The following is a 27,411-nucleotide window of genomic DNA, read 5'->3' on the forward strand; positions in this document are numbered from 1 at the left end:
AAGATCCCACATGCTGTGGAGCAACTAAGCCAATGAGCCACACCTACTGAGCCTGCACTCTAGAGCCCGTGAGCCACAACTACTTAGCCCGCGTGCGCGCCTAGAGCCCGTGCTCTGCAACAAGAGAAGCCACTGCAATGAGGAGCCCGCGCACCACAACAAAGAGTAGCCGCCCCCCACCTCGCAACTAGAGAAAGCCCGCGCACAGTAACGAAGACCCAACGAAGCCATAAATAAATAAATAAAATTAGTCATCCTTCTGTATCCTTGAGGGATCGGTTCCAGGACCCCCCACGGATGCCAAATTCCAAGGATGCTCAAGTCCCTTATATAAAATGGAGTATTTGCATATAACATATATAACCCATTTACTTTAAAACATCTGTAGATTACTTATACCTAATACAAGTGCTATGTAAATAGTTGTAAATACAATGTAAATGCTATGTAAATAGTTGCAACAAATCCAAGTTTTGCTTTTTGGAACTTTCTGTAACTTTTTTTCTTGAATATTTTTGATCTGCAGTTGGTTGAATCCACCAATGCCAAGCCCGCAGATACAAAGGGATGACTACTTCCCTTTATCAGCTCCACTCAAATCATATCTGAAAATTACTTCCCTGAACTCACCAATTTTTTCACATCGCCACGACTATGTTTGTTCTGCTTGGCCCCTTTCCTTTCAATAGGCTTTCACTCATTCACTTGGTAAACAATGACTCATCCCTCAAGCAACACTTTCCTCTTGAAGTCCTTCTTGCCACTGATTATCACTGTTTTATTCTGGTTAATGATAATATTTCCGGTGTTGGCTCAGTAATCATGATGCTGGCTTTTGGATACAGACACACACACACACACACACACACACACAGATAATCATTTTGGAGCCAACAGCCATCTATTCCTTTTATCCTTTAACAAATATTTTTTCAAAATCTACATAAGTGATGAAATCAGACTTTTGATTTGATTTATTCATATGGTGATTTACAAAAGGAACTATCTTCGCATTCCTGGGGTTAGTAAATAATCATATCTGACCATGGTGTATTACTCCTTAATGAGCTTTGATTCTGCTAATATTTATAGGATTTTTACACTGATATTCATTTGTGAGATTGATCAAGTTTCCAATGTACAATCTTTGCCAAGTTTCGCTAGCATCTGTTAAAATTTTTGAAACTGTTCCTTCTTTTTCTTTTCTCTCCACCAGTTTAAACGGCACTGGTATTATCTAGTTCATAAAGCTATGGTAGATTTCCCCTCCAGTGTCACCCAAGTCTGGTAGATTCGGATGTGAAAAAGGAAGGTTTCTCTTTAACAAGTTTTTCTCTTTCTTCTATGGTAATTGCTCTGCTTCCATTTTCTCTATCTTCTAGGGTAAGCTTGGTTGTTATAACAACTTTCATAGAAAAATCATCCAATTCATTCAGTTTCTCATATTTGTTTCATCAGAGTTGAGCAAATCCAATGATTCTTTAAATTCCTACTGTACCTATGTTCATTTCCAAATGAAACTTAACAGATTAGTTATTTCATTGTTTTCTAAAACAAAACAGTTCTTCAATTTCTCTAAATAGATCTATCACCTTACTGAAAATGTTATGTAACTTTTCAGTGCCTCGGTTTATCAATAAAAGTTCCTGTTTCATAAGGTTATTGTGAGAAGTAAATGAGCTCATATATGCAAATTGCCTAGAACACACCCTAGCACTCAATGCATTCTGTTATGCATTCATTTCTGCTTTCATCTTTGAATTCATTTTCAACTGCTGCTGGAACAAATCACCCCAAACTTAGTGGCTTAACACAACATAAATGTACTATCTTAAAGTTCAGGAGATCAGAAGTCCAAAATCAGTCTCGCTGGGCTGAAGTCCAAGTGTCAGCAGGACTGGTCCCCTGGGGAGAGAGGAGAATCTGTTCCTCGCCTTTTACAGCTTCTAGACGCCACTTGTACTCCTTGGCTCACGGCCCTTCCACACATCACTCCAACCTTTTGCTCCCGTCATCACCTCTGCTACTCACAATGATTCTCCTGCTTCTCACTTTTAAGACCCCTTGGGCTACCCAGATATCCAAGATAATCTCCCCATGCGAAAGTTCTTAATTTAATCACATCTCAAAGTCCCTTTTGCCGATGTGTGGTAATCTGGTATGAGTCCCAAAGACTTGTCCATGTCCCAATGCCTAGAAAAAGGATTTTTGCAGATATGATTAAGGATCTTGAGATAATTAAATAACCCTGGATTATCTAGGTGGTCCCTAAATGCCATCACAAGTATCCTTATAAGAAAGAGGCAATGGGAGATTAGACACACAGAAGAGGGAAAAGTGATGTGAAGACAGCGGCAGAGACTGGAGTGAAGCACACAAGCACAGTAATCCTAGCAGCCACCAGAAGCAAGAAAAAGTGAGGAACCAATTCTCCCCTGCAGCCTCTGGAGGAAGCATGGCTCTGCCAACACCTTGATTTCAGCCTTCTGGCCTCCAAAACTGAGAGAACAGCTTTACATTGTTTTAGCTACCAGGTTGGTGGTAATTTGTTGGAGCAGCCATGCTAAACTAATACACCATGTAAAGCAACACATTCACAGTTCTGGAGTTTGGACAGAGACATATGAAAGAGGCCATTATTCATGCCCACCAGTCTTTATTCATTTCTTCCTTTGCTCTCTTTGGATTTCTTTTATGATGTTTTCTCTCTCCTTGAGTTAGATGGATAATTCATTAATTCTTTCTTGCTTATTATATGCATATTTAAGACAAATAATCTTCCTACACAAGCATACCTTAGATATATTAGGGGTCTGTTCCAGACCACTGCAACAAAGCAAATATCTTATTAAGTCACATGAATTTTTTGGTTTCCTGGTACATATAAAAGTTATGTTTACACTACACTGCAGTCTATTAAATGTGCAATAGCATTATGTTTAAAAAAGCAATGCACATACCTTAATTTTAAAATATCTTATTGCTAAATAATGCTAACCATCATCTGACAACACAGGGTTGCCACAAACCTTCAATTTGTAAAAATGCAGTATCTGCAAAGCACAATAAAGTGAAGTGCAATAAAATGAGAATATGGTTTTAGCTAGATCCCATAGGTTCTAATATATTTTGTCTAATATATTTTGTCATTTTCTACATTTTAAAATTTCCTCTTTGATCCAAAAATTATTTACAGAGTTTTAATTTCCATGTGACGGTAGCATGTAGACTATTAGGAAGTAGCAGAGGGATCAACACCTGTGGTGAGGAGAAGCAACAGTCAGCAAAGAGAGGAGCTGGCCTGCACTGCAGACCTAGTGACAGTCAACGCCAATCCCACTGGGAGCACTGACATGGCCCCCAAAACTGAGGAGGGGCAAGAGGGCCCTTTATATCCTATATCAACCAGTCTTTGGGCCACACTGGGAAGGGGTGCTAAATTCACAAACACACACCAGCTAGGTTCCAAATTCAGATTATGCTCTTTGAGAACTTGATGGCTGAATTTTCAAAATTCTTTTCACCTCTTAGTTGGGGCATTAGTTCAAATAGAAATAGCTTTATTTTGAAAGCTGTACTTTTATCCTACCAGCAAATGCAAATTTCAGTTATGTGTACATAAGGAATACATATACAAAAATTGTTTTCTCGTACTTTCTCCACAATGTTTCCGTAGTTATAATTATCAAATATAAAAATGGTTAAAGATTTACAAACAAAGCATATCTTTTCCTTCTGCTCCTATTGTTTTATTGAGTTCAGGCTGAGGAACCTTTCCTGTAACTTTTCTATTATTCCTCTCCTCCAAGTGATACCCAAGAAAGCTTAAACCTGTTTTTCAGCTAAATGTTTCTAAGGCCTGTTACGCAAACTATGCTTTACTTAGGAAGCACAAGAGAGCAGAGAATTACAATCTCACACAAGTTCTTAGGCAGTCTCTCAGACTAGCTGGCCAAAATCTCTATTCTTCTGGCCCAGAAATATAATTTCTACAGTAATTTTCAAACTTTTCTAATATTTTGATAATTTCAAAAACATTAACATTATTTGTAAAGATAATTACTAAGACTTGCCTCAAACCTTCTCAGGTCAGACCACAACTTTATTTTTCTGCCATACAATTAATAATATTCTTTCCCCCAGACTGAAAATGGAAGATAGAGACGTGCTCCTACTTGCAAATAAAAAGTATCTAAAACCCAGAGATTAGTACTATTCACATTAACTACCCATCCACACATACACAGTGCTCATTCTCAATCCCACACAATTTAGTCCGCCTCAAACAGAGGGATCCATAACCACTTTGTCATGAAAAAAACAAATCCTGGCAATCCCACTTCCAAACACATCTCTTTTTTCTAAAGTTCACAGACAAACAACGAGAAGGAATTATACTCGGGGTAAATGGGGGTTTTAATATGACAGCACTTGCATAAATTGCTTAAGAAAGCTGGATCAGGCAGAGCAGGTCATTTAACAACGAATATGCTTTTCCTTTAACTGGAACATTCTCTAGAATGAATTAACTTTTTTAAAACCAGAGTATCATTAACTGAAATACTGTGGCTTAAGTCCCTATAATACGTTCATTCACCATTTGGAGCGTCCAGGAAAGCACAGAATAGACAAAACAAGGAAAAAAGATTTTAAAACTGGAGGTGAATTTTAAGGCAAAAGAAAGGATTTGTATATGGCAAAGGACTTGGAGTAAAAGAGACTGTGACTAACAACAAAGACATGTGAATAAGCTTTGGGAGCAAGAGGGAAAGGAAGAAATTATTTTAGCCCTAGTGCAACAATACAACGGAAAACCAAAGGTCACCTTTCACTTCTGGACAAAAAGAAAAATGCCACTTTTATCAGGGGGTTATTAACTCAAAAATGTAGACAGCTTGCTGAACAGGGAAGCCCAAATGTTACTCTTACTACTTATCTTATGCCCAATAAAGCCTTTAAATTGAGTGTTACAGCAGAATGCTGGAGGGTCATTTTCAAAAGCAGGTATGTGGCAAAAGCTGCAGTAAAGTTACTCTCCAGTCCAAATGAGCCTACTGCATACTGCGAACATTCAATTAAAATGGAATTGTGAATTACGGCCAAAACATAGCCCTGCCAACATCTTTCATACACACTCCTTTTTAATGCAAACAGCACAAATGTCATCAACTTCTCCAACAGCTGCATGTTTTTTTAATAATCAATATAAACAGAAGTCACTTCAGCAACCTAGATTAAAAAAACAAGCTGTCCCAACACAGAAAAGGTGAGAGGAGAACACACACTTAAATGTCTGCCTTGCCAGAGTCAGGTTTTCCCAACATGAAGGAACGTCAACTCCTCAGTAAACATATGTCCTCTGACTGGGATCCAGCCTGGCTTCACTCAACGGAGGGTGACCCACCTGCATCACGATCACCTGCAAGGCCATCATAAAGGCAGATTTCCAGGATCAACCCTGCAACGATTCCGTTAGCACGACTCAAAACTCTGCATTGTTAACAACCTCTAGGCAATCCCTTTACAGGTTAAAGCCTGGTCATTGTTTTGGTGCAGAATCCATAATGGTAATAATACCTTTGCTCCAAGTTATATCTATTCATTTCTACAAACTATTTAACAAATAGAATTGAACCAAATGGTACAACAGTTGTCAAACTTAACGATACATTAGAATTATCTAAGGAGCTTTTTTAATACTTTCCAAAGCCTGAGAACCACCAACTAAATCATATTCTCTAAGGATAAGGTGAGGGCATCAGTATTTAATAGAAGTCTCCTAGGTAATTCTGATGTGAGGCCATGTTTAAAAATCACTGACTCAGATAATGCTATACATTCTGATTAGGGGAAAAAAGGTGTACAGAAATTAAAAATGAAAAAATAACTTCTAGAAACTGAGAACACTGACGTTTCAGATACATCCATGAGCAAGAGTGTAGTGCAATGGTGAGTTCCCGTATACAAATAATGTAAGTGACGTACATATTAAATTTCTTAATAGCCTAGTAATAAAACTTTTTAAAACAGGTAAAATTAATTTTCGTAATATATTTTATTTACTCTAATATATCTAAGCCATTATCAGTTCAACATGTATTCAATATTTAAAAACTAATGATCTATTTTACATTCTTTCGTCATACTAAGCCCTTGAAATTCCATATGAATTTTCCACTTACAGTACACATGTCAATTCAGAACAGCCACATCCCAAGAGCTCAATAACCACAAATGACTAGTGGCTATATTTTGAACAGAACAGACCCAGTATATTATTGAATTTTAGCTACTCTGTACCTCTAGCTTGCTTAGCATGTTTGAATGCTTGAAAATTTCTCATTAGCCAACTACCTAAGCTTAGCTATTAATCTGTGGAATCAGCGGAATAGCAGATTGTTTATTTTTTGTTTGTTTGTTTTTTACATTTTCCTTTTACCCAGGCTGCCAGACAATCCATGACTGAGTGCTAAAGCACAGGAAGGACATAACAATTAGTCAAATATTCACACTATAGGGAAAGAAAAGGTGGAAGGCTGAGTAACACCAGGAATGCTAATAGGAAAAGCAGAATTGATGATATTTTTAAATGTAATCTTGGCATAATTCAGGAAACAAAATGAAAAAGATATCTGCTTACTTTTATGAACTCAGACTTTTTGCTGACATTTTTTAAAATCTGAAATAAAGATTTAAATATCTTTATTTTGAAACATTCATTTCAAAAACAGTGAAAGGAGTAAAAGCGGACAAAATGAAAAGTAAATTCAACTTTCCAAAAACAAGTTTCTATATGCCAGGATTCCACAAAGAACCAAAGAAAATTAAAGAACTAAGTAAGCAAGGTCTACCATACCCACCAGAACTGAAGTTTCAGGCAAAGAAAGAATCAGCTGGACACCTGCCCACACATATGCCACTTGAACCAAATCACACTGTGGTACTGTCTTGAAGTAAGTATAAAAAAAGCCAATACCAGAAATTTCTGTGCAGAAATAAAAAGACGCCAAGTCCATTTACTGGCCTTCATTTGGAATACTGGTGATGAGCTCACAGGCTCCATGGTGACGGTGAAGTAATAAAATGCCAACCAAGAAAACAGATGAACCAATTGCACTATTATCACTAACTGAAATTTTACATCCACAAGAAAAGTGGCAAACAGATGGCAGTGCCACCATACTGGGGACTACAGCATCCACACCTTGCCATCACTGCAGAACTCTCAGAATTATATTAGAAGATGTGGCAAGAGATTCAAACTTTTAGAAGGCTCTAGTCCCTGCATTCAGATTACAAAAGCTCTACAACGGAATGGTTATGTATTAAAAACTTAGTAATTCAAACCAAAGAGAGTAAAAGAGAGGAACCCACATTTATTGAGGTTTAAATACCAGCCAAGAGAGTTATACCAGTGAAAATGGTGAAAAAAGAACCTCTGAAAATTCTCTCCTGGTTTTTTTTTTTTTTTTTTTTTGGCGGTACGCGGGCCTCTCACTGTTGTGGCCTCTCCAGTTGCGGAGCACAGGCTCCGGACGCGCAGGCTCAGCGGCCATGGCCCACAGGCCCAGTCGCTCCGCGGCATGTGGGATCTTCCCGGACCGGGGCACGAACCCGTGTCCCCTGCATCGGCAGGCGGACTCTCAACCACTGCGCCACCAGGCGAGTCCCTCTCCTCAGTTTTTAAAAAAGTCTGAAAATTAACCAAAAGCTTGCAGCAATCCAGGGAGCATTTTTTTTTCCAATAAAAATGACTGAATCTCAGTAGAAAGAGTGAGTTTTGTGTTGCTTTAACTTGACCTAATCCCACCCCTGCCTCGCATTTCCACGGTACCCTTGAAAACCCAAGACCTACAACCCATGAAAACCAGCAACCTGGCAGACACCCGAGGTTTGGAGCTGCTTGAAAGCTTCGTTCCCAAGGAATTCTCAATATAGGGACCTACCTGGTTCCTCCCTAGAATACCCCATTTGTACAGATATCTTTATTTGATATGACTCAGGGACCAAGCTGAGGGTTGGAAGTCTGTAGAGGTTGCAAGGGCAACAAAAAGTAAGATATGGAGAGGCTCAGCAAGGTTTGGGAACACAGGAAAAGAATCACATAACTGAATCCCTTAAAATGAGTCAATTTTTAAAATTGTTACTTAAGGATTTTAATTATCACCTTAACTGGGGCAAAGTCTGCATAATTTTATATATATATATATATATATATATATATATATATATATATATATATATATATATACACATATATATATATATATAACATGGCCAGACAGCAAGCAACAAACTTATGTCTAAGCTGCTAAATGAAAACACGCAGTTAGCTGCTACTGAAGAACTGGAACATCAGGTGGCACTCTTGTAAAAGAAATAATTATGGTAACAATGGTAACACAGGCTAAGAACATGAACCTCAAGTTTAACATTACACTACTTGGCCAATCCAGATTCTTTTATAAAACATACTTCAAAAGAAACTACTTAATTTTTTTACAAATACACAATCCATATCTTTGAGGAAATGCTTCAGATGCTACTGAAAAAAGTCATTCTTTTTGGACCCGGACAAAGGTCAAGGAGCTTTCATCTTCACTGTCCCTAATCTCTCTCATTTAAATTAACAGTGAGGATGCAAGTAAAACATATAATGAATGATGCAACTGTACTCCATAACATATTTACTAGTTTGTTCGATTTACTTTTTTTTTTTAATCTGGTTACAAAACATCTTAAAGTAAAGCATTTTTGTTGGGATACGGCAGGAAAGCAAACAACTGTTCAGGTATTTTTGTCTTCTCCAGGCTAAATTTGTGACATCACGTTAAACTAGAATATGCTTTTTAAATGAAATTTCTCACAAGTAACATTTCACAACTTAGAGAAATGACAGTAAAACTTTTTTTAAAATAAGGCTGAAATATCTTTGGACTAAATGATTTCACATCAAATCAATTCAATGATTGGCTAACATTTAAAATGTAAAAATCTAACAATTAAGAGCCTAAAATTTCATATAGTATTCAATATATAAAATAACTTTTCAAAGTTATATAGCACATACTTTATGGTTCTTGTACAAATATCTACTCTGTTTTGTTGATGTTGTTTTATGTTAAGAAATCCTGCCCTATTTTTTTTTAACATCTTTATTGAAGTATAACTGCTTTACAATGGTGTGTTAGTTTCTGCTTTATAACAAAGTGAATCAGTTATACATATACATATATCCCCATATCTCTTCCCTCTTGTGTCCCCCTCCCTCTCACCCTCCCTATCCCACCCCTCTAGGTGGTCACAAAGCACCGAGTTGATCTCCCTGTGCCATGCGGCTGCTTCCCACTAGCTATCTATTTTACGCTTGGTAGTGTATATATGTCCATGCCACTCTCTCACTTTGTCCCAGTTTACCCTTCCCCCTCCCCATATCCTCAAGTCCATTCTCTAGTAGGTCTGTGTCTTTATTCCCATCTTACCCCTAGGTTCTTCATGACCTTTTTTTTTTTTCTTAGATTCCATATATATGTATTAGCATACGGTATTTGTTTTTCTCTTTCTGACATACTTCACTCTGTATGACAGACTCTAGGTCCATCCACCTCACTACAAATAACTCAATTTCGTTTCTTTTTATGGCTGAGTAATACTGCCCTATTTTTGACAGCTATTAAACATGTGGCAAACAATTATGTTTTCTGATTACAGATGAAAGCTCAGTAGAGTAGCATTTTCTAATTAAGTTAAATACACTAACAAGCAAGTATTTCAAACTAAATGAAAACCACCTGGAGTGTCTTCACACTGTCAAATGTAAGCATGATACACCACCAGAAAATCAAATAACTTTCAATTTTAAAACCCAGGGAAATCCTGGTTCTGGTAATGGTATAATAGCTTATATTTTTCCACCACGTTGTCTATCTCCAACAGGTTAAGGACTATCAACTGTGAACAAAATATAAGACAAGTACTTGAAAAGACAGAAGAAGAACATCTAATGAATGGATATAAACTCTGAAGGGCCATCCCATTTCAGAACCCCCTACAGAGTCAGCTACGGCCTTTCTAAAAATGCATCACAGCCCACCTTCTCCCTCTACCCATTTCTTCCTTCCCTTCTCTTCCCCCTTTTTCCTCAGCTGTCAATACCAATAATATACTAATAAACTTCCTTCACATCTCTCTCTGCCCCACAGAGTTTGCTTCCCAAAGGAACCCAACCTACAACAGCAACCAAACACCAGCAAAACTATCAGGGATTCAACCACTTAAACAACCACACTCATGGGTAAGGTCCACATATCTAAGCTCTTCCCGAGAGCACATCCCAGTTCCCACAGTGTGGGAGTAACCAAAATTCCAGCAGAAAGCCACAGTCTTATTTGCTGGAGGTGTCAAACGACAGAGTTTGGGGTCACCAAAGTGAGTGTAAATTTGAATGCAGAAATTCCAGAAAGGAGAGGGCTGCATAGGAAACCCATACTCTAAAAATAAGCTCACTTCAAATTCGTGGCTGACCCATTAACTCACATGTGCAAGAAAGACTCCATGGAGCCCACTGGAGAGCAACAGCTGGAAGGTTGAAAGAGGCTGAGACAGCATCTCAGCTGCTGCCACCCCAGAGGAAACAGAACTTCAGCCAAGCCTAGAAACTGCTAGGTAAAAACCTCAGGCTTTACACTGAGGCTCTTTCCTGAAGAGTAAAGGCTATGCCCCAGGATTAAAGGGGTCCTCTTGAACTAGGGCAAAACGAGCCCACCCTGGCACACTACAAAACTAAGGTACCAAAGGTTCAATGTGATCACCCAGGAATTTTACTGCCTACTAAAACCAAACTGATACTCAGAGAAAGAAAACAGAAAAGACAGACTCTCTACAACAATCATCCATAATGATTAGGATGCAACAAAAAATTACTAGGCCGTTGTGAAGAGAAAAATCTGTCAACAGAAACAAACCACGGAATGACCGAGATATTGGAATTAGCAGGTAGTTTAAATATAAATAGAGTAAACATTCTAATTAAAATACAGAGGTTGTCAGGCTGGATAAAAAAGCAAGGCCCAATTATATACTAGTGACAAGCAATACACCTTAAAAATAAAGACATAATTGGAAAGAATATAAAAAAGAATGTATATATGTGTATAACTGAGTCACTTTGCTATACAGAAGAAATTAACACAACATTGTAAATCAACTATTCTTCAATAAAAAATAAAGACAAAGATAGGTTGAGAATAAAAACAGAAAAAGATAAACCATCAACATAATAAGCCCAAGAGAAGCTGGCTTGACTATATTAATATAATCACTTTTCAAGAAAAAATGTATTAGCAGAGGTAAAATGGGACTTTTGCAAATAATATAAGAAAAGTCAACTCATCAGGAAAACTTAATCATAAATGTGTATGCTCCAAATAACAAAACTTCAAAATACATGCAGTAAACACCAATATGGGCATACCTCATTTTACTGCACTTCCCTGTATTGTGCTTTGCAGATACTGTGTTTTTAACAAATTGAAGGTTTGTGGCAACCCTGCATGGAGCAAGTGGATATATCGGAGCCATTTTTTCAACAGCATTATTTTTTAATGAAGGTTTGTACATTGTTTGTTTAGACATAATGCTATTAGACACTTACAGACTACAGTTTAGTGTCAACATAAATTTTATATGCACTGGGAAACCAAAAACTTCATGTGACTCACTTTATGTAATATTTGCTTTATTATGGTGGTCTAGCGAACCCACAAAACCTGAGTTACGCCTGCAGAAATAAAGGGAAAAACAGATATCCATACCATAATTAGAAAATTTAACACCTCTCTTCCTCTCTAGAAAATCCTAGACAAAAAAATAATAAGGATATAGAAAAATTGGATAATATACTATTAAATCAACTTGCTTTAATTGACATTAATAGAACACTATACTCAAACACAGAATACATATTCTTTCAAATGCACGTGGAACATAACACTGAGATGGAGCACATGCTGTGCTATAAATCAGCGCTCAAATTTCAAAAGATTTAGTTTACAGAGTAAAATTTCTGATAACATAATTAAATTAGAAATCAGTAATAAGATATCTGGAAAAGATTCAAATATTGATATTTGGAAATTAAGCAACATATACACAGCCAATGGGTCAAAGAAGATATTAAAAGGAAATTAAAAATATTTCATAATTTAACAATACAGAAAATATACTACATCAAAACTTGTAAAATCCAGTTAAAGCAGTGGTTAGAGGGAAATTTATAGCAGTAAATGCTTAAATTAGAAAAGATGACTTGAAACCAATCATCTAAATTGCCATTCATAACCTAGGAAGAAATAGGTAGAAAGAAATAATGCAGATAAGCAAAAATAAATGAGATAGAAAATGGAAAATCAGTAACTTAAAAAACCAAAAGATTAATAAATGTGAAAAGCATCTTGCTGAACTGATGTTATACTTCAATAAAAAGTTTTAAAAACAAAAAAAATTACAAACTACACAGTACTGAATAAATGAATTTTTTTTCCTAATTCACTTGCAGGTGCCCAGTAAAAATGTTAAGTGTGCTGGGTCTAAAAGAAGCAAAGGAAGGTGTCTACCTCCATCATAGGATCCAGAAGAGGCATTTCCAAGACATCAGGCCCTCGACAAAGAAGATATACAAGTGCCCAATAAGCACATAAAAAGGTACTCAATGCTCATTAGTCATGAAAGAAATAAAAATTAAAACCACAACGAGATACAACTGTACACCCACTAGATGGTTAAAACTGAAGAACTGACAAGACAAAAAGATGTAGGGCAGCATTTCTCAACATACAGACACACCTCAGAGATATTGCGGGTTCAGTTCCAGACCACTGCAGTAGAGCGAATTTCACAATAAAGCAAGTCACACAAACGTTTTTTGTTTCCTGGTGCATATAAAAGTTATGTTTATGCTAAACTGCAGTCTACTGAGAGCACAATAGCATTATGTCTTTAAAAATGTAATTAACTAATATTTGATCAATTTAATATCAATTTTGTTGCTAAAAAATGCTAACCATCATTTGAGCCTTCAGCAAGTCATAATCTTTTTGCAACAGCAACATCAAAGATCATTGATCACAGATCACCATAATAAAAAAGTCTGAAATATTGTGAGAATTACCAAAATATGACACAGAAGCACAAAGTGGGCAAATCCTGTTGGAAAACTGGTACCAGTGGACTTGCTTGATACAGGGTTGCCACAAACCTTCAATTTGAAAACACCCCATTATCTGTGAAGCACAATAAAGCAAAGCACCATAAAACAAGGTGTACCTGTACAGCTAAGAATCCCCAAAATCCTTTCAGGGGTCTGGCACGGTAAAACTATTTTCATAATAACTTATCACCTTGTCACTGTGTTGCATGATGGTATAAAAGCAGATAGATAAAAATATTGGTGTAACCATGAACAAAGGCAGTGTAAGAAACTATAGCAAGTCATCGTATTTTTCACTAACATGCACTCACAATTCCAAAGAGCAAAATCTACTTTCATTTAAAATACATTTGAAGCAGCAAAAATTATTAATTGTATTCAATTGTGACCCTTGAATCGATGTATCTCTTTAATATTCTGTGTGATGACACATGGGAAGTACCCATAAAGTACTCCAGGCTTCAATACACAACAGACTGAGATGTCTGAGGAAATCACTCGAGTGACTGAAATAAGGGATGAACTAGTTCCATTTTCACTGAATGACATTTTTATTTGAAAGAAGAACCAATTACAGTTACTCAAACCATATTTGTCAGGAATTTTCTCAGAAATGAAGCAAGTCTCTCACTTCAAGGAAAATAATTGTCAGTGTTTGTGGCAAATGATAAAATCTGAACTTTCAAGTTAGATTTTTGGAAAAATTTGTATCTGACACTGTGAGCTTGATAGCTTTTCTGATGAGATCAGTGATAATATTAATAAATGTTCTCACAAGGCCAAAATCAAGGTGTCAGCCAGGCTTGACTCTCAGCTGTCAGCTCTAGGAAGAATTTGCTCCCAAGCTCATCCAGGTTGTTGGTCAAATTCAGTTCCTTGCAGTTGCAGGACTGAAGTTCCTGCTTCCTTGCTGGCAGTCAGCCAAGGGTCACCCTCAGCTTCTAGAGGACACTCACATTCTTCCTCACCTGTGCGCCTTCTACCTCTGGGCCGGCACTGGCACACCTAATCTGGGCCGGTATTGGCACACCTAATCCTTCTTTCCTTCAAATCTCTCTGACTTCCCCTCCTGTCACCAACCTGAGAAAACTCTCTTTTAAAGGGCCTATGTCATTTCCATAACTTAAAGTCAACTGACTTGGACTTTAATTACATCTGTAAAAATCCCCTCACAAAAGTACCTAGATCAGTGTTTGACAGAACAGCCAGGGGACAGGAATCCTGGGGGCTGTCTTTGGAATTCTGTCCACCAGTCTTCTCACGGGCTGCCCCCAGACAAGGACTGAGTGCCACAGGGATATAAAGGCAAGCCTGTCCCTGGGAACAGGTAACTTTGGCTCAATGGTTCCCCACTGGCTTTGCCAAAACTCTGAAAACTATGCCACAGTCTGGGGCTCTTCCTACCCACCTTCCTTTGCTTCTGTCTCCCTCACAGAGGTCAGATCTGCACAGATCTCTTCCAGCTGGAGGGATGGACTTGCTCTGGACTGGGCTATGAATTACTCAAATATATCCATTTATCAAAACAGAGAACTGTACACCTAAGACATGCATTTTACTATATAAAAGTTATACTTCAATCTAAAAAGATATATGCTAAATAAATAGCAATGCTACTAAAAAGAGTCCTTATCTTCTGAAGACAAGCATTGTGTATGAAAATAGTTACTGATGAAATGATACGATGGCAGAGATTTGCTTCTAAACAATCCTGGGTGGTGGGAGCAGCTTTGTGGATAAAGCAAAATTGGTCATATATTAAAAACTGTTGAAGCTAGGTGAGGGGTCCGTGAGAATTCATTATGTTTACTCTCTACTTCTGTACGTATTTGAAAATGCCCATAATAAAAAGATATTTGAACTAACCTATTCTTGGCAGTGAATACAAAACAACAGGAATGCTAATACATAATTGGTCTGAGTACAAATGGGTACAACCTCTTTAGAGATCAATTTGTTTAAACCTTCTAAACCTAAGGCTACACACGCTCTTCAACCCAGCAACTCACTTTTAGGACACCATAACAAACTCACACACAAGTAAACGTTAAAGGCTGTTCCACGCAGCGGAGTTAGCAAAAAATTTGCAATAATCTAAATATCTCTGAGATAATGGATGAAGTAATTGTGGAATACTCACACAGTGAAAATATACACAATAGTTAAAATGAATTGTATCTTCATATAGCTGCATGACTATCAAAAAATGATGAGGGGGCTTCCCTGGTGGTGCAGTGGTTAAGAATCCACCTGCCAGTGCAGGGGACATGGGTTCAAGCCTTGGTCCAGGAAGATCCCACATGCTGCAGAGCAACGAAGCCCGGGCGCCACAACTACTGAGCCTACACTCTAGAGCCCGCGAGCCACAACTACTGAGCCCGTGTGCCTAGAGCCCGTGCTCCACAACAAGAGAAGACACCGCAATAGAAGCCCATGCACCGCAAGGAAGAGTAGCTCCCGCTCACTGCAACTAGAGAAAGCCCATGCACAGCAATGAAGACCCAACACGGCCAAAAATAAATAAATAAATAAATTTATTTTAAAAATGAGAAAAAAGCTGCAGAGTAACAAATATGATACTTGTTATATAGTTGTAATCGGTACCAAGAAATGGTACATATTATTTATGGCTAGATGTATGTACTTAATAGAAAGGGTATCATGAATGAGTATGATAGTGTACCAAATTCAGGTTAATGGTTACTTCTAGGTAAGAAGAAAGGAAAATAACATCAGGGATTCAACTACATATGTAATGTTTTATTTTTATTTTTTTTTAAATATCAAGCAAGTTGGTAAAATATAAGGAATTAATGAAGCTGGTATGTTGGTTTATGCTTCTCTCTATTCTTTCCTGTTTGTTTACAACATTTCAAAATTTTTGGAAAACACGAAACAAAAAACTATAAAGCTACTGCAAGAGTTCAAGAGAGTTTACTACTTGATAACTGACAAGTTATCTAACATTAAAGTTTTCAAATAAGATTTTCTTTTAAGAATCATTTTAATCAATTTCAAACATTACATACTATTTCAGAACTATAAACTATCTCACTTCAAAATACCCACAGTTAAATACTGATTTAAAAGAAGTCCTGCTGACAACACTAATAACACATACTACAAAATATGAATTACGAATAACTAAACCCAAAAATGTAGTCAAAGCACTGTACCGAATAATTTTAAGATTATAAAATACATATGTAAGATGAATAGCCTACTATATCTACATTATTCTTCTTAAAAATATATATCCAAAGTAAATATGGCAAAATGCAAAATTTTATTAAGTTTAGATGATGGGCACATAAGTGCTGTGATTCTCTGTACTTTATGTTTTGAAACCTTTTACGAAGTGGAGAAAAATAAATATAATTGAAATATCTGCAGAAAGAATGGTAAATATATAATATGTATATACATATACATACAGCATTCTAGGAAATTCTTCCCAAAGATCTCCATACTAGCTGTTCAAAAAAGAAAAATATTTATTTTTAATCTTCTACCTGAACGAATCTGGCCACTTTTATACAAACTAAACCACCTCTCCAGAATGGAATGGGGAGAACTACTCAGCATATGATCTTTATGCTTTATGAATTTTATGCTTCTTTAAAGGGGAGGCTCTGTCAGGATAACTGTGTTCTAGGAAAAACAAACAAACAAAACCCAAAGGTAGTTGTTTCTATCTTTGATTCCCCACTTGATCATTACCTTAGTTTTCTAGGTTTAAAGTAGGACTTCACAGGTTTTGATCACTGTAGTGGGTTGAACAGTGGTCCCCCAAAAGATATGTTCATGTCCTAATATTCACATGCAGTGAATGTTGCATCATTTAGAAAAAAGAACTTTGAAGTTAAAGATCTTGAGATGAAATCATCCTGTATTTCCAGTGGGCCCTAAATCCTGTTGTAAGTATCCTTCTGAGACAGAAGAGGAGATTAAGACACAAAGGAGAAGACCATGTAAAGATGGAGGCAGTGACAAGAGTGATGTGGCCACAAGCCAAGGAAGCCTGGAGCTACCAAAACCTGGAAGAGCTAAAGGATCTTACAACCTGTGGAGGGAGTGTGGCCCTGTTGCCACCTTGATTTCAGACTTCTGCCCTCTAGAACCGTGAGGAAATAAATTTCTGCAGCTCTAAGCCACCAGGTTTGTGGTCATTTGTTACAGCAACCACCAGACACCAATACAATCTCCCCTTCCAGACATTCCCCTACCAATTCAACTAGCTACCCAACATGGTACTTGCCATGACTTATCCTTGCTCTGTAGAATCTCAGTCCACATTTCCTGTGCCCCTCCCCAAGCTCTTGCTTGAGCCCCTACCCTTAGATGCTATATGTGTAGATATATATAACCTATTCTGAAACTTGCATCATCTGTAGCAAAAGTAGGTCTGTACCACTTTTGCTGTTATCAGCTGGAATTAAAGGACTGGTAAAGTGACAGGGCACCATGGACACAAATGCAGGTGTGTGGGTAAAAAGTACCATTGAACTTGGTCTTCAAATAAGAGAAAACCAGCCCTGGGTGGTGGTAATATAAAAAGAGAAGCAGGAATAAGTGATATTATTGGAGTACAGAGTCTCCAGTCACAGACAATTACAGAATTTCTGAGCATAAGTACAACATGATGTGATTTACAAAAACTAATCGGATTAAAATGTAAAGGCTACATTAAAAGATGTGTTTGAACCTAACATCAATTTATATATCAGCTGTATCTTATCAATTCTAATTTCACAGAAACAAAAGTAATTGGATTCTGCAGAAATTCTGACAGTTAAGACTCAACTACTTTCCTCAGTCCAAATCTCCAAGGCCTCAGGCTGTTCTGACCCAACCTACCATCCACAGTTTCAGGTTTGGATGTCATGGCCCTAATCCAAATGATGCAGCTTCTGCACATCCCTGCAAAGTAAGTGTGACAGCAAGAATGCAGAACAGGGGCTTCCCTGGTGGCGCAGTGGTTAAGAATCCGCCTGCCAATGCAGGGGACATGGGTTCGAGCCCTGGTCTGGGAAGATCCTACATGCCGCGGAGCAACTAAGCCCATGAGCCACAACTACTGAGACTGCGCTCTAGAGCCTGTGAGCCACAACTACTGAAGCCCGCGCACCTAGAGCCCGTGCTCCACAACAAGAGAAGCCACCACAATGAGAAGCCCACACACCGGAACAAAGAGCAGCCCCCGCTCGATGCAACGAGAAAGCCTGGGCGCAGCAACGAAGACCCAACACAGCCAAAAATAAAAAATAAATAAAAAATTAAAAAAAAAAAGAATGCAGAACAAAGAACAAGAAATGGCTGGTGGAAGAAGGACAGATGTCCCCAGATAGAGGCCATAAAAGGGACTGCAGTGATAGACGTGTACAGGAAAGGTCTGGAGCTAGACCCAGGAACCAGTTTTAACATCTGTGCAGCAAACATTTGCAACATCCCAGAAAACAGATTCAAGTGATGAGTGAAAATCAATTAACTCTACTAAAATCACGGAGTATGTTTAGAGCAGAGACAAAGCTTCTAAATTAATAACATACTGGTTTTAAAGACCATGTTTTAGAAATTAAAAGCTTATATCTCCCCAAAAATCCAAAACTAATTTATCAGCAGATACTGTCACTTTATCTGTAAGACATATCCTGAATCTCACTATTTCTCTCCTCTACACTGCTACCTTAGTCTAAGCCATCATCATCTTTCAACTGGACTAGCAGTTGCTTCTAATCCATCTCCCTTTTTCCCTTCCTGCATATCATGATCTGGTATTCATTACCAAAATGGTAGTGAGAGTAATATTTTCAAAATATAAATAAGTGGGACTTCCCTGGTGGTCCAGTGGGTAAGACTCCACACTCCCAATGCAGGGGGTCCAGGTTTGATCCCTGGTTGGGGAACTAGATCCCGCATGCATTCCACAAATAAGAGTTCATATGCTGCAACCAAGAAGTCTGCATGCCGCAACTAAAAGATCCAGTGTGCCACAACTAAGACCCGGAGCAGTCAAAATAAATATAAATAAATATATATATTTTTAATCTAAATAAGCTCATATCACTCATCTATTTAAATTTCTAATGGCTCTTCACCGCCCTGTCATGCTCCGGCCCTGCTGACCTCTCACTTCCCTCCTGGTCCACTGCTTTCCAACCAGAGTAGCTTTTTTGCACCTGCTACATACCCTGTTCGTTCCTTCCCCAGTGCCTCTGCGCTCTCTACTCGTGGGGTCCCTGATTTGGACCCAGCTGCCTCCTCATCCAGGTCTCACCTCAAATGACCACCCCACCCCAGGCCTTCCATAACTAAAACAAACCCTCCTAATCACTTGCCATCACTCTCTGCTCCTAATGATTAGAAACTGGCTAAAGACCATCCATCGCCCAACACTATCTATCCTTTGCATAAGATTGCACCAATTCTGAAATTATCTTCTTGTATTTATTTAACTAGAACATAATTCCCATGAGAGCAGGAACCCAATTTGTACGCACAACTCAGAAATAGGAACTTAATTGTTGCGTGCAGTACAAGCACTTTGGTAAACAGTCTGGCATTACTTCCTGAAGTGGAACATTCACATATGCCTAGCAACTAATGCCCTAGGTACATACCTGAGGATTTCCTAATTTCCTAGCTATTCACCTACCTAGTTTCTATACCTAAGAGAAACTCTTGCACAAGTACAACAGAAAACAAGTACAAAAATATTCTTAGAAGCACTGTTCACCATAACAAAATCTGGGAGACTACTCAAATGTCCACAAACAGAAAACTGGATAAATAAATTGTAGTCATAATCATAGAATACATAATCATAGAATACATAGAATACATACATTATAAGATGGATACATTTTAGTGACAATAATATAGATGAATTTTAGCAATGTAATATTAAGTGGAAGAAATTCTAGAGATTAGACAGAGCATCATAATCTTTTTATAAAATTTAAAACTAGTTTTTTAAAAATAAAATATTCTTAGGAATATATAGATGCAATAAAACTATATTAAAAGGAAAGCAAGAGAATGAATATAGGAACCACTGCCTAAACTGTTTACAACTAGGGGTTTATTGTTATTACTATTACAAAACAATATAAAGAAAGTAAAGTAAAAAAGATACAGTCAGTTCATTATTTTGGGCTTGCCCACAGTCCCAATTCAATGGAAATAAAAACCCAGATCTCTGGCTCTATGACACAAGGTTCTCCCAGTGGATGCTTGAATGTTGCCTGGGGCTGTTCAAGTTTTTTTTAAGCCCTTTCTGTAGAATGCTATCATTTATATACAGATATGAATGAAAGCAGATTTTAAAAGTCCTTAAATGAACTCTTTAACAATCAAAAACTAGCTGAGGACCACCCTTCCTCACCCAGCTCCCAGTAGTCTTTATTCTTTTCATAACTCCGAAACATTTCTGCCTGAAAATATGAAACAAATGATTTTCAACACTAAAATATTTATGGAGTCAAGACAATAAGGCAACAATCTGAAAGTATAACAACAGGCACTGGTTAAAAAAAATGGGATACAGCCATTCAAGAAAATACCAGGCAGTCCTAAGAAAAGAACCATGAGGGAGACACTTTACATAATGATACAGAATTATGTAAAAAACAAAAAAATGTTTTCAAGGTACAGAACAATACATACAGTAGGTTAGAATTTCTGCTTAAAGGAGGGAGAAGAAAAACATATACATGTAAAATAACTATACTCATACTTGCAGATGCTTAAAATATCTGTAGATGGAGACACAAGGAGTGAATATTATAAACTCTGGTATTTCCTTTGAATTTTGAACATCTGAATTTACTATTCAAAAAATAAATTCTAAAATTTTAAAATCACAGAAGAAGACTATAATGGAAAAACAAATACATTCTGAAGAGCACTGGCATTTTTCAAAGAGAAACTACTCCAAGATAGCTATTCTTATCTTAACTGTGTACACTTGCAATCCGGATGATGAAAATATCGTTCACAAAGAGTGCACTGTTCAGTGGTTCTGACAGATCTTATTTGAAGGTTTTTTAACAACTCTTTTCATGTTCTGAATGCTATATATCTTTTTTTTAATATTTATTAATTTATTTGGCTGCACCGGGTCTCAGTTGAGGCATGCGGGACCTTTAGTTGCAGCATGCGGGACCTTTAGTTGCAGCATGCGGGGTCTAGTTCCCTGACCAGGGATCAAACCAGGGATCCCAGTCCAGGCCCCCGGCACTGGGAACACAGAGTCTTAGCCACTGGGCCACCAGGGAGATTCCCTGAATGCTATATATCTTACCTACATATAAATAAGATTGGCTTATTTCTCCTTTTATTTACATTTTCTTCTGCTTGAAAAAGATTTATATCTATTATTACCAAAAGTGTAGCAACAACCAGTATCAATTCATGTCCATCGTTTGAATCCCTAGTAAGATAGTTCACCTTTCTAACTGGAAATTAAAAACTGGCCTTACTTGCTTTTTTGATAAGAATTGTGGGGTTTTTCTTTAGTGTTAGATAAGAGTATTTTTATCTAAAATGACCTGCCTGTACACCCAACCACAGACTTCAAAAGTGAAATGGTGACTGTACTTCCTTGTGTGGGACATTTCAAACTAATAAATTTTAAAACAGATAATTAAATCAAAAACCTACCATCTTCACATTACTTTTCAAAATGGAAGTACTATAACAAGTGCCAAGGAATACAAAAAGTTAAAACGGCACATCTTCGGGGGAGGGGTAATTTTAAACATTGTTATATTTATATAAATTTAAATATATTATGGTGTGGGCATTGTAAAAGTCATGTGGATTCTTAGGACAGATATGAAATTTCAAAGACATTTAGAGCTACTTAACTCACCTCTGACATCAGCTATACCTCGACAGAGTGTTTGTGACTTACTAACCTACCATCGCTGGCTTTATTCCAGTTCAGTAAAAATGTATACAAATAATAAAATAGGGTTCTACTTACAAGATCCTTATTCTTTTTTGTTTTCCCAGAAATTTGCATTGAATTTGAAAGTAGTTAAGATAACAGATCAACTAAAATGGCTAGTGTATTTCAAAATATTCCTGATTTTGGTTATCAGTTCTTGCTAGGTTTGAATTACCACTAAATGGTGATGACATATTTATTTATTGTACTTGACAGTACAGTGTATGTAATATTCAGCAGGTATTAATGCACAAATTGAAAATAATAATATAACCTTTTGCTGATTTGCTATAATGGACAAGGTTTCCATGCTTACTATCTGAGGTTCCTTTAAAGATGACACGTTTGAGTCCAGCCTTTTCATGCCGCCGCCTGGTGAATAACTGCTGACATTCACACACAATGTGTGAGTTGCTATGTAGAACAGGTGACCACTGGTGACCGACCACCTTTATATTTGTATATGCAGACATCAAATAAAAGAATGATAAATCATTTCACACAGATAAAGCAGGCATGTTGCAGTTGCAACCTGTTTTTTAGCCAAGTTTTGTCGAATGACTTCCTCCAAGCAAACACTGGTTGCTCCCTGCTGGAATGCTTTCCCTGCTACTACTCTCCAGTTCTCTATATTTTTGTAGAAGACTATAGCTCAAACGGTACTTCTGTTGCAGTAGCCTCCAGCAGTATACCCCCGTGTACAGTACCTGAAAGAGCAAACTATCAGAAGAACCCAGTATTTGCATTTACATTTGCACAAATCTTAATGACAATTTGCAAAATTCCTACACAGCACATTCAGCTTATTCTAAGGCAACTTTCAAGTTAACTGCCTAATTCCTGAGTGTCTATGCCATTTTCTCACCCACTGACTCTAATTAACCGTATATTTTTATATTTCTCTACACAGCTGGAGAGGAGAGAGGGGTAGTGTATGAAGACTCAGAGGGAGTTTCTAAGTCAAATATATTCTATAGGTAATGACCAGAATATTGCCATAACTGTTATAACAAATGAACTGTATATAACTGGATTTTTTAAAATCAGTCATTACTGCAGCACTGTTTTTATAAGTCTATTAGGTACATCTTATTGCCTTCTTAATTCATATTCAGAGGACTCAGGAGAAATAATGTTTTTCTTATTCATTAAAATCCGTATTTCATGGAATGAAGCTAATTATCTCACTTGAGAGATGGAAGGCTAAAAAAGCATCTAAGGAATAAAACTACACCACAAAATGTTAACCATAAAAAGCTTGTAGAAGCATCAAAAGATTATCTAATAAAGCTGGAATCTGCTACTTGAAAACTTCAATATGTAATTTTATTTTACTGAGCCATACTGTGCACTGGTCCTACACTAACATCAATGAGATGACCAGGTACATCCATAGTATAATTTTATTTTTTTTAAAGGATTTAATCCAGTATTTATTCCACACTCATGATCCTTCTCTGTAATCAGAATACAAGTCGTAAGAATAATCTATCAAATAATTTGCTGATAATCTTAAATAATGCAGCATAGCATTACTTTAAATACTTCTCTGTTCTAGATTAAGTTTAAAACCTCAAACAGCAATCTTCATTATCAATAAAAAAAGCTTTCAATTTAAAAAAGGACACTATATCAAGCTGTTTCATAATTTAAGTTTTCCATTTATAAAAATGCTTTGGAAGCTTGAGGCTTACATCTATTTCTCTACTCATCTGCCCCACCCTCTCCCAATTTCACGTTAGTATAGGGTTGCTGCAAGAATGCTAGGCTTTAGACATTAATTTCTCCTTTTATAAAGTACTTTAAAATCTGAAAAATTCAAGAAAAGGATTACATGTCATGTATTTTTTCAAATAAAAAAGGAAAACTTAGTGAATAAATTTTAGTCATACTAACAGTGTCCCTTTGAGGTAGAATGCTAAAAGGACTTTTGATCAAATCACAGCCTAACTGAAACCTTTGCATCAGAAACTAACTTCTCCTAAATTCTCTCTAAAGTTAACTGTGGAGAATATTAGATTTGACATATTAACAAGAGCCTTCCAAGATAATATACAGTGGACAAGAATGTGAATCCTACAACTGCTGCCTTCATGTACACTGAAAGCATGTAATTCTCCTATAATAGACATCCAAGATCCATTTTCAAAGTTTTTAGCCTTCTATTATGAAAAGCACAGCCATGCTAACTTCAATACCCAAACCATAATCCCACACCTACAAAACAAAAATAGAATTAGTGGCAGTTTACTGCCTTACACAAATTTGACCAACATGGCAACCATGCCAAAGGAATTAAAACATTTTCAGGACATATGTACAGACTGTACATCTCAAAAACAATTAAACAATAAAATGCAAGAACAATCTGTGCATCATGTATCAAACTCAACAGTTGGGTGAAAACATCAATGCAATAAATGGGATTACAAAGGCACCTCCCTACACAAAAGAGGAAATGAAAATGCAGCCTACAGGGAGCTTGAAGAGTGTGTAACTACTGCACCATCTCAACTTGGGAGGAAAAAAAAAAGCAGATTTAATCCAACATTTATAGGATTCAATGTGATCCACTTTTACCAAAGATTTTCACACACTCTCCTCTTTGCTTTGATGCTGTCCTGGCTCTCTGGTTCTGTACTTTGGCTCCTTCGGCGACCACGTTTGTCAGACTGGTCCTTACTATCACTGTGATCTCGTTTGTGGGAACGTTCTTTGCTTCTGCTACGCTTCCTAGATTTTTCTTCGCTGGGGCTATGTTCCCGTTTTCTTGATTTTTCAACACTGTCAGTTCTTCCTTGACTGCCACTTCTACTCCGTTTGATTTTTCTTTACTTTCATTTTTATGTTTACTTGATTTCTCTTTGCTACTGATTCTACTTCGTTTCCCCACATTTCTACTTCTACTCCTATGCTTTCTTTCTTGGAACCTTTTTTGTCATCTCTATGCCGCCTATCAGCTTTGTCTTCTTTATATTTCTTTTCTTCTACCTCACCGCTACTTCTCCGTTCCTTGGACCGCTCTCTTGACCTCTCCTTTTCACAGTCATTACCTCTTTCCTTATCACAGTCACGATCTCATCTTCTACCTCTCTCATTTTCTTTCTCTCTTTCCCGATCCCGATCCTGTCCCTTCTATCCCCTTTCCTATCACGACTTCGACTATGGCTTCTATGTCTTTCCCTACTCCTGCTGTGCCTGCCTTCCAGCCCCCGATCAATATTTCGGGATCTTCGCCTTTCTTTTTCCCTTTCTTTGGCTTCACGCTCTGGTCGCCGGCGTTCTTTCTCTCTTTCTAATTCTCGGTCAAAACTAGAAGACCCATGGCCCTCCCGATGATGGTTTCTACTTCTGGATCTTCTTGGGGACCTCCGTGGACTCAGTGATCTCCTTGGAGGCCCTGAACGCCTGCATTCAACATGTCTGTCTATTTCCTCAGCGCTTTCCTTTCCATCTTTCTTGATTTTTCTTGGCCGCGTTTTAATCTGTTGATCAATATTCTTCTGACCTGGAACCGGAATTGGTTGTGCCAAGTAAATAAATAAATAAATAAACTAAAAAAAACAAAAACAAAAAAAATAGTTACAGAGCTTCAAAAATATTGATCCTAAATATGTTTTAATCTCTAAAAGCAGAAATTATGTCACTTTCTCATGTTCATAACTTCTAATACTATATTATTTTTTATTTTTCTTTAACATCTTTATTGGAATCTAATTGCTTTACAATGGTGTGTTAGTTTCTGCTGTATAACAAAGTGAATCAGCTATACATATATCCCCATATCTACTCCCTCTTGCATCTCTCTTCCACCCTCCCTAATATTATTTTAAATAAAGCATTAATTCAAAATACACCTGCTTTTTAAAATAAAAAGCGTAAAACAAACTGACTGGATTTCATGACAACTGGATAGATTTAAAATATGTTAGTTAATATTGTCGAATACCTTTGGAAAATTAGAAACATCACAACTATCAAAATACAAAAACATATGCACTCACAGCAACCCATGCATATACTATTATATAATATTATCTACCATTTATTATGTACAAACTATATGATACAAATATCTTCTTAATTCATACATCAACCCTGTATGGTAGCTAGATAATTTTATACCCATTTTACTCATTAGGTAAACAGGCTCAAGAAAGGTTAAAAAACTTGTGCAAAATTATAATACTAGTAAGAAAGAATTCAAATTTAAGTATGACTTACATTAGTTTTATACACTAAGGCATGCTGGGTTTCCTAATGATCCCAAAGAGCGTTCTGGTGTTTGCAACGTTTGTTTTTCACTTAGCCATTCATTCATTCCTTTATTTATTTATTTTTTATAAGTTTATGCATTTTATTATCTTTGGCTGCGCTGGGTCTTTGTTACTGTGCACAGCCTTTCTGTAGTTGCGGCGAGCGGGGGCTACTCTTCGTTGTGGTGTGCAGAGTTCTCTTTGCGGGGGCCTCTCCTGTCGCAGAGCATGGGCTCTAGGCACGCGGGCTTCAGTAGTTGTGGCACGTGGGCTCAGTAGTTGTGGCTCGCGGGCTCTAGAGCACAGGCTCAGTAGTTGTGGCGCACAGGCTTAGTTGCTCCATGGCATGTGGGATCTTCCCGGACCAAGGCTCGAACCCGTGTCCCCTGCACTGGCAGACGGATTCTTAACCACTGCACCACCAGGGAAGTCCCTCACTTTAAATGGAATTTAAATAGCCATTTAAATTCAACATAGTTCTCTGATATTTGGAACTGAGAGTTTGAAACTTTGTCAAAAAGATCTAGAGCTGAAATTCACTTTAAGATTGAAAACTTCTACATACTATAAGACCTAAAAAATTGCATTTCTGAAAAGAATCACACACGATGAAGACCACACTGTTAACCAGAGAGTTACAAAATCAGTCAGCTACTAAATAATTTGTAAGAATCAAACAATTTTTGTCAGCCCTCAAGTTTAGCATAGACAATGTCATAAGAAAGATAATTTACAGCTAGAGGGAAAGAAACTTCTAAAGACTATATCCTCTATACCACCAAGTATGATCTCAAGCAAAAGCTGCTTGGATATCCTATTATAATCCTATGGTTCCCTAGTTGTTCCTTTTCTTAAATATTTCACATTTTCATTTTGCCTGCTCCAGTACATAGCTGATAATAAGTAAATGGTGATGAAAATAGTAAATTTCAGATTTAAAGAAATATAAATCCCCTTTTGCTTACAAATCATTCATCTATTAAACAAATATTTACTGG

General features: G+C 37.2%; 1 protein-coding gene and 1 pseudogene across 3 annotated transcripts in view; both read right to left on the reverse strand.

The window, feature by feature from the left end:
• ARHGAP32 (Rho GTPase activating protein 32) overlaps positions 1–27,411 on the reverse strand; it is a 272,293-nt gene that overhangs the window by 197,024 nt on the left and 47,858 nt on the right. The gene's annotated exons all lie outside the window — the stretch shown is intronic.
• Positions 19,309–26,151, reverse strand: LOC307190458 (annotated as a pseudogene). Its single transcript has 2 exons — positions 26,107–26,151; positions 19,309–25,711 (listed from the first exon to the last, which is right to left on the reverse strand). The product of its transcript is annotated as an uncharacterized misc_RNA (transcript).

Source organism: Stenella coeruleoalba (genome assembly GCF_951394435.1).
Source record: "Stenella coeruleoalba genome assembly, chromosome: 8".
Taxonomy (NCBI): Eukaryota; Metazoa; Chordata; class Mammalia; order Artiodactyla; family Delphinidae; genus Stenella; species Stenella coeruleoalba.